An 8,435-nucleotide genomic window follows, 5' to 3' on the forward strand; every position below is an offset into this window, starting at 1 on the left:
GAGAGACAGATAGAAGAGAGATAAAGAGGAAGAGAGGACATAGAGACAGATTGAAGAGAGAGGACATGAGGGCATGTAACCTGTATAATTCTATATGATGAATGAATGAATGAATGAATGAATGAATGAATGAATGAATGAATGAATGAATGAATGAATGAATTAATTAATGAATGAATTAATGAATGAATGATCGAATGATATAAGCACTTTTCTAGACACTCAAAGCGCTCCCCGCTCTCATGAAGATGACCTGGAACCAACTGGAGAGAACAGCTCAAGACAGAGATGCCTGGAGATCGCTTGTTGATGGCCTGTGCCCCAGAAGGGGTAGTAGGCGTAAGTAAGTAAAAGTAAAGCGCTCCCCACACAATGTAGGGTGGCAAATTGCCTCCTTCACCACCACTGGTAGCACCCAACCTTGGGCTATACGCAGGCTCAATGGCTGCCATACACTGGCACCAGGCACACATCACACTACACAATGGCTGAACGGCTCAGGAGACAGGGATTGGTATCAGCCAATTAAGGGGAGGGATGATTAGATGGCCCTTGATATCAGAGACCTGATTGGGAATTTGGCCAGGAATGTCGGGGGACCCCCTACTCTTTGCGGTAGGCGTCCTGGGTTTATTTAACGACCGAATTCAGTCAGGACCACGGTTTAGCGTCTCATCCAAAGGACGGCACTCGTAGCAGCTGTACGGGGCGTTGTTACTGACAAGTCCAGAGGACAGAGTGCCCCCTGCTGGACAATAACACCACTTTCCGACAACTGCCTTGACCGGGGCTCGAACCGGTGATCTTCCGATCATGATCGAGTCCGGAGCTCTACTCATGTACTGTAGCCACCACACTGCCGAACTATCAGGGGCTCATACAAAACCAAGCATTTCACCGAAAAGTACGTGTATTTTATTGTGATAAACAAACTTGAAGCTTGATAGCATGTACAGTACACAAATGCTTTATATATCATATACATATATTTATTTATCATATATATATATACATCTGTCTGTACATACCTGCATATACTCCTTTTTACATATCTGTAGATACTATATCTATATCTGTACATATCCCTTACCTACTGCTGCTGGACAGTATGACTTACTACCATAGTGTCTTTATACCTGTATCACTGTACATAATAATACTACAACTCTGTACATACTATTACTCAGTAGTACTAATCTATATATTTTATACCACAGTTTAATCACCTGTACATTATATATTACTATTGCACTCTACTGTTACCTTTACACTCTGGTTGAATGCCAAAGTAATTTTTGTTGTACTGTACTTGTGCTGTATGATGACAATACATTTGAATCTAATCTAATCTAATCTAATCTAATCTAATCTAATCTAAGCGGCAGATATAAAAGAGAGAGGAAGAGGAGAAAGGAGACATAGAAAGTGACCAGAAGTTACCTTTATCGTAACAACCTACACAACAACGATTGTCTTCACATCACAGAAACGAGCAAAAAAATATATAACAAATCCTTCTTTCCGTTTTTTTTTTTTTTTTTTTTTAATACAAATTCTATATGGTTTTGTTGATGCGGCTTCTACTCTGTGAGTTTAGTCCCAGTGTGATGCAGCCCAGCGTCCTGCTGGAGCCGTTCTCTCCGTCCCGCTCCTTCCTCTTATCTGCGTCCACACAGGCTAATCCTCAGACGGACTCGCACCGGGGATGACCCCCCCTCCTCCTGATCATCACATACAGTCGCTGCACAAATCCTGCCTCAGCCCGCCTCGCCGGCCGGCTGCCCACAGCCCCCCACACATCTCCTGTTTTATTGAACAAGTTATACAGTTAAATATGATTTGTACAGTTTTTATTTTCATTCTTTCCAATTGGGTTGAGTAAAAAAATTAGGAATCATTCATCCGGTGATTCGATTCAATTCAGATGTATTTTCACCATGCAGCAGCACAGTACAACAACGACGAGATAAGTTTGTCATCCAACCAGAGTGCAAATGTAACAGTAAAGTGTGATAGTAATATACAATGTGCAGGTGATTAAACTGGGTATAGAATTTATCCATGTGTACTACTGAGTAATAGTGCTAATCAGATGTACAGAGTTGTAGTATTAATATGTAAAGTGTTACAGGTATAAAGACACTATGGTAGTAAGTCGTACTGGCTAGCAGCGTAACTAGTAAGAGTAGCTAAGGGACATGTACAGATATAGATATAGTATCTACAGATATGTAAAAAGGATTATATGCAGGTGAGGGTGTGGGTATCCGATTCTTAGGAGAAGTTAAAATAATGAGATAATTGTACCAATATTAGCCCCATGCATCTCTTGTATCATTTGCTCCCATCCCCCAATTTCATTTCAATGTCATTTATGCCAAATTCCCTTCCTGGTCATCGCACTGCCCTGCTGTCTGGGGGGGAGGGTCTGGAGTAGACGACCACATGTCTCCTCTGATACATGTGGAGTCGCCAGCCGCTTCTTCCTTTCACCTGACAGCGAGGAGTTTCCCCGGGAGAGAGGTTCATGCTATCTGTCCCAGATCCCCTCCCCGATCAGTAGGAGGCGCTGTTTGTTACAATGAGGTATCGCTGCCGGGAATTGAACCCGGGTCTCTCTGCGGTCGGTGGTACTGTAGGTGAGCAGTGGTGGAAAGTAACTAAGTGTTTTTACTCAAGTAAATAAATGGCTGCATTTATATAGCAGCTTTTATCCAAAGCGCTCTACAATTTGTTCCTCACATTTTACACATTCACATACTGACGGTGGAGGCAACCATGCAAGGTGCCAACCTGCTCATCGGGAGCAGTTAGGGGTTAAGTGTCTTGCTCAAGGACACTTCGACACGCTGCCCCCGGGAGGAGCGGGAATCGAACCGGAACCTCCGGATTCCCAGACGACTGCTCTACCTCCTGAGCCATTGTCGTCACTCAATTTCGAGCTACTTGTCCTTCATGTGAATATTTCTATTTTAGGGAACTCTATACTTTTACTTGACTTACTAGCACTGTCCGCACTGTCCTCTTCCATTCATTGTGCTAAGCTAGGCTAACGTGCAGCCAGATAGCTTTCTACTGAACGCACAGAGAGGAAACTGGTATCTATCTTCTTGTCTCTCTCTCTGGAGAGGACGGTAAGGTAATTTCCCAAAATGTTGGCGTGTTCCGGCGTGTTCCGGGAGTGGCGTGTACTTCTTCCACCACGGTAGGTGAGTGCTTAGACCTCTACAGCCCCAAGCATCTCTGATCCTGAGGGACATGTCCTCCTGCTCAGACGCAGTTACAATTTCATATATTTAGCAGATATAGGATGAGCAGGAAACTGAATTTTCTTTCGCGGTTTTGACAGAAGCCAAATAAAAAATGCAGCCCATAATATCCCCCAAAAAATAGTCCATATCCCCAAAAACGTCAAATTACTACGCTATAGTTAATCCAATCAGATCCATTAAGATCCTACAAATTAAGTACCCCGATGCACTTTAAAGGGGAATGTCACACAGGGGAGCTCCAGTAGCTCACCACGTACCTCGAGCGCTATTTCGGCGCCGGGGACAACCGTGCTCGTCACGGATCTGGGGTTTAGCGAGTTTGAATCCCGGAATGCAGCCGTGCCTTTCCCAGAGTGTCTTCCCCCCCATCTGAACCCTTTCAGCCTGCTTCTGTCGGTCATCCTTGACCAGAATAAATGCGATAAACGCAAAAAAGAGCTAGGGGAATGGCCAAAGTTTAAAAAAAAAGGGGAATGTCACCCATTTTTTAATAAGACCGCATGCTATTCCTGTGTCCCGTGACAGTTCAGTGTTTGTGAAGACAGAAAAGCAGATTTGTAGCTTCAGGAGAGAGGGGTGTGCGTCGTTCACCCTCCCCGGGCAGTGTCCCATGGGTTTTACAGTCCAGAGAGGAACATTCTGCTCCCTGGCTGAACTTTCCACCTGCACCGCCCTGCCTCGATATACACTGTGTGTGTGTGTGTGTGTGTGTGTGTGTGTGTGTGTGTCTGTGTGTCTGTGTGTCTGTGTGTCTGTGTGTCTGTGTGTCTGTGTGTCTGTGTGTCTGTCTGTCTGTCTGTCTGTCTGTCTGTCTGTCTGTCTGTCTGTCTGTCTGTCTGTCTGTCTGTCTGTCTGTCTGTCTGTCTGTCTGTCTGTCTGTCTGTCTGTCTGTCTGTCTGTCTGTGTGTGTGTGTGTGTGTGTGTGTGTGTGTGTGCGTGCGTGCATGCGTGCGTGCGTCTGTGTGTGTGTATAAGAACCTTCTTGTGACTCTCTCACAACCTATCCTATCTATCCTTAAAAGACATTTACATGTATGTTGATATGTTTTGTAATTGTGTCGCTGTGTCGCCTTTTTTCTCTTTTCTTTTGTACTCTGGAAAATGATGAATCTCCTGTCAAATTTACCGTTGGGCACCAATTAATAGGAAACCTTGAACCTTAAAGAATTCACACATGGCACAGGACAGTTCAGCGCGCCCCACCCCGCCCCATGACGCGAGAGACTAAAGGGAGACTCTAATTACCCAGATCAGCTACACCTGCGCCAATTAACCTCCCCTACCGCTGCTTCGGTGAGTCTCTCCAGACGTCACCTCTACAGCCAACACCAGAGACCCCCCCCCCCCCCCTCCTCCCACACCGACTTAAACGGTCCTGGGGCATGGGAAGAACATTATGTGAATTCTTAAAAGGGGTGACATGCCCCTTTACGAGTGGTCTACAATACAGTCGGTCTGGGGCGGAGAGCATGAAAGATGCTTTAATTAAAGTGACGGCAGATAACTGACCTCATACCACCTGTAAACACTTGCATCAAATGTTCTCAATTATGTAGTTATACAGTAAGTACAAAGCGTTTAAATTAAATGCAATAGTGTAACAGTCTCATAGACATGTCCTTTGGCAGCTGGGTCAGCTAAGGCCCAGTGCACGACTCTTTATGGAGCCCCATCCTCAGAACTATTGATAATTGTTAATTCTGTACATCTTACCATGTACCATATGTGTACTTTTTACTCTTTGGGGGGGGGGGGGGGGGGGGGGCGATTGCACCCCCTGTAGCACATTAAATGTCTAAGGTCCCCTGAGTTTGCTCTGAACAGGGTAAATCAATTTAGCTATGATGCCTCTAGCTCATGGAATGAACTCCAACAGTCCTTAAAGCTTGAGATTCTCCCCTCAAGAGTTTAAAGCCTTGATCTAAGACCTTTGTCAATCAAGTTGTAAGTGTTTTAATTGATTTGTTATCCTTACTTGTGTTATTGTTAATAATAATAATAATTGCAGTTCAAAGTGCTTTACATCAGTAAGAAATAAGACATACAATCAGTGTAAAACAAGCAGCAAGAGCAAAGCATAAAGTGGGATAAAATAATGCAGATATATTAATCAACATCATATCAGAACCTCACGTTCCAATAGGCTTCTTGAATTTCTGTAATCTGTTACAAAACATGATAAAGGTCATAGTATGCACCCAGCGGATAGTGGGGCGTAAAGATAAAAAGTAAAAATAAGTAAAATAATAGCAGGGGTAAAATGAGCAGACATATAAAAAAATCACAGTTTTTCACATTAGGATCTAACATCCCAACAGGCCACCTGGTTTATGGTTTGATTCAGTTTTAGTAGAATGTGAAAGACATGAATGATGAATTGAGCACATAAAGTGCAGACATACTATAAAATCACAGTTTCTTTACAGTGCAATAAAAGAGTTCTGGATTACTGTTACTGTACAGTTCAACGTCATCTTTACCTTCTGTTTGGTATCCACAGTTTAAAACCTGACAGTCTTCCCTCTTATGAATGATTTTATATCCTGTGTGATTTTATATACTTTTTGCTTAACTCTGTATAGTACTTAACTCTATATTATAGTAAAGCCAAATTTCCCTCGGGATGATTAAAGTATTTCTATTCTCTTCTATTCTATTCTATAGTACACTCAACGTGACTGTGAATGAATGACACCTCAGTTGCCTTTCGAGTTTAAATAAAGGTTAATGGGAGCCTGCAGTCACCCGACCATCGACCCTAATCTCACTGCATGGATAAACGTGTTGGCATGATGAGGGCATGTCTGCAGCTGCAGAGGGAACGAGCCTGGAGCCGCTGTACAGACATAACAAGATGGAGCCGCTGTCCAGACATAACAAGATATGTCTCACGTCTCCTCCTGCGGCCCAGTCATTCCCATCGTGGAGTGTGAATCAGGCTTAGTGCGAAGTTCAGGATCCCCCTCCTGGGATTGGACCTTTTAACACAGAAATCTATCACAATCCTTTCAATACTGTAGATTTTAATGACAGAAATCTTTTACAATATTTTCCTAATTAGTTTTTTTAATTATTATTATTCATATTTTAATGACAGAAATCTATTGCAAATGTTCAGGGAGATTTTAATATAAATTCTCAGCTAATTTTAGGCCAGTTTTATGCTCATTTTATGCCTATGTCTATTTTGCATCACTGTTGGAAAGCACTTTGGGCTGCAATTCTTGTATGAAAGGTGCTGTACAAATAAAGTTTATTATTAATATTATTAGTAGTAGTATTCAAGCTGTTTCTTAAACCTTTCACTACCACACTACAAAGGGTTAACACTTTCACTACCACGCTACAAAGGGTTAACACTTTCACTTCACTCACCTCACTTCACTTGACTCGAGTCGAGTCGAGTCGAGTGAGGTGAAGTCGGGTCGAGTCGAGTTGAGTCATGTCAAGTGAAGTGAAGTGGGTTGAGTCAAGTCAAGTCAAGTCAAGTCAAGTCAAGTCAACTTTATTTATGAAGCATGTTTAAAACCAACCGAGTTGACGAAAGTGCTGTACAAGGCCTTAAAACTAATAACATACAAATATGGTAAAGCAGGCATACAAAGATCAGTACATAGAAGAGACATACTGTATACACTATATACAAGCAGCACAAAACCCATTAAGAAGATTCAAACGTGGGAGGCCGGGTGGCGCAGTGGGCAAGACGCTCGCCACCAACGCAGGAGATACTGGTATCGAGCCCAGCTCTCGCCGTTGCTTCCGGCTTGGCCGGCCGTCATACTAACACAATTGGCAGTGTTAGAGGGTGGGAAAGCCGGTGGGTGGGTCCTGGTCGTTGTAAACAGCGACTCCTACAGTTCGGTTGGGGCGCCTGCTCAGCGAGGAAAGGATCTAAGGGGGGGTAGTGTGATCCTTCCACACGTTACACCCTCTCAGTGAGAGTCCGCGCTGCCAGGTGAAAAGAAGCGGTTGATTGGCTACACATGTGTCGGAGGAAGCATGTGATAGCCTCGACTCTCCCAGACCGACTGTAGGGGGTAGGTGTGCAGCGACCAGGAAGAGGATTGGGAATTGGCATAACGACTAACATTGGGATGGGAGAAAAACGGAAAAAAAAAAAAAAAAAAAAAAAAGAAGATTCAAACGCTAGTGAATTTTTAGACTTGAAAGAATCGACGGATGGGGCGAGTCTGATGGAAGAGGGAAGGCTATTCCATAGTCTAGGGGCTGTAACTGTGAACGCACGGTGGCCTCTGAGTTTGAGTCTTGAGCGTGGGACAGCCAGGAGGCCTGGATTAGACTACCTGAGAGAGCTGGAGGTGGTGGAAGGGCTTAAGAGATCTGAGATATAGGAGGGAGCCAGTTGGTTCAGGGCTTCGAAAGCAAACAGCAGGACCTTGAAATCAATTCTATAACAAACTGGAAGCCAGTGAAGAGAGAGGCCAAAACAGGGGAGATATGGTCCTGCATTTTGGATCAGCTGCAGGCGAGACGTGGACACCTGGCTGATCCCAGTGAGCAGGGAGCTACAGTAGTCAAGCCCAGATGACATTACAGCATGGATGACTTTTTCTAGATCAGTGAAAGGAAGGCTGAAGTACTGTAGATCAGTTAATCAAATAGTGCTTTCTGCCCAAAAAACATTCTTAATTCATTCATTCCTTCATAAGTATTAGCGTATCTTTCCTTCAGTATCACAAGTGATTGGAATGAGGGAGAAGCAGAGCCGGGGACTTGAAAGATTGTGAGTCGCAAAAAAAACGACTTGAGAAACTTGACTTGGATTTTCCGGTGTACAAGGAACACTCCAACATTTCGCGAACACTTGTTTGCCATCTTCCCAGAGAGTCGAGAAGATTGAGTGTCAGTTTTGGATTTGTTGGAAGTTGTGTTTCTTCACGTTTGATGGAGCTAGGCTAGCTGCTCTCTCTCTAGAACCCTAAAGTTAACATGAAACACTAGCAATTCACTCTAAAGGTAAAGGAACCCTAAAGGTAACAAGGAACACTAGCAGTTCTCTCTAGAACCCTAAAGGTAATGTGAAACACTAGCAGTTCTCCCTAGAACCCTAAAGGTAATGTGAAACACTAGCAGTTCTCTCTAGAACCCTAAAGGTAATGTGAGACACTAGCAGTTCTATCTAGAACCCTAAAGGTAACA

The sequence above is a fragment of the Notolepis coatsorum genome (assembly GCF_963971535.1).
Source record: "Notolepis coatsorum genome assembly, chromosome: 11".
NCBI lineage: Eukaryota > Metazoa > Chordata > Actinopteri > Aulopiformes > Paralepididae > Notolepis > Notolepis coatsorum.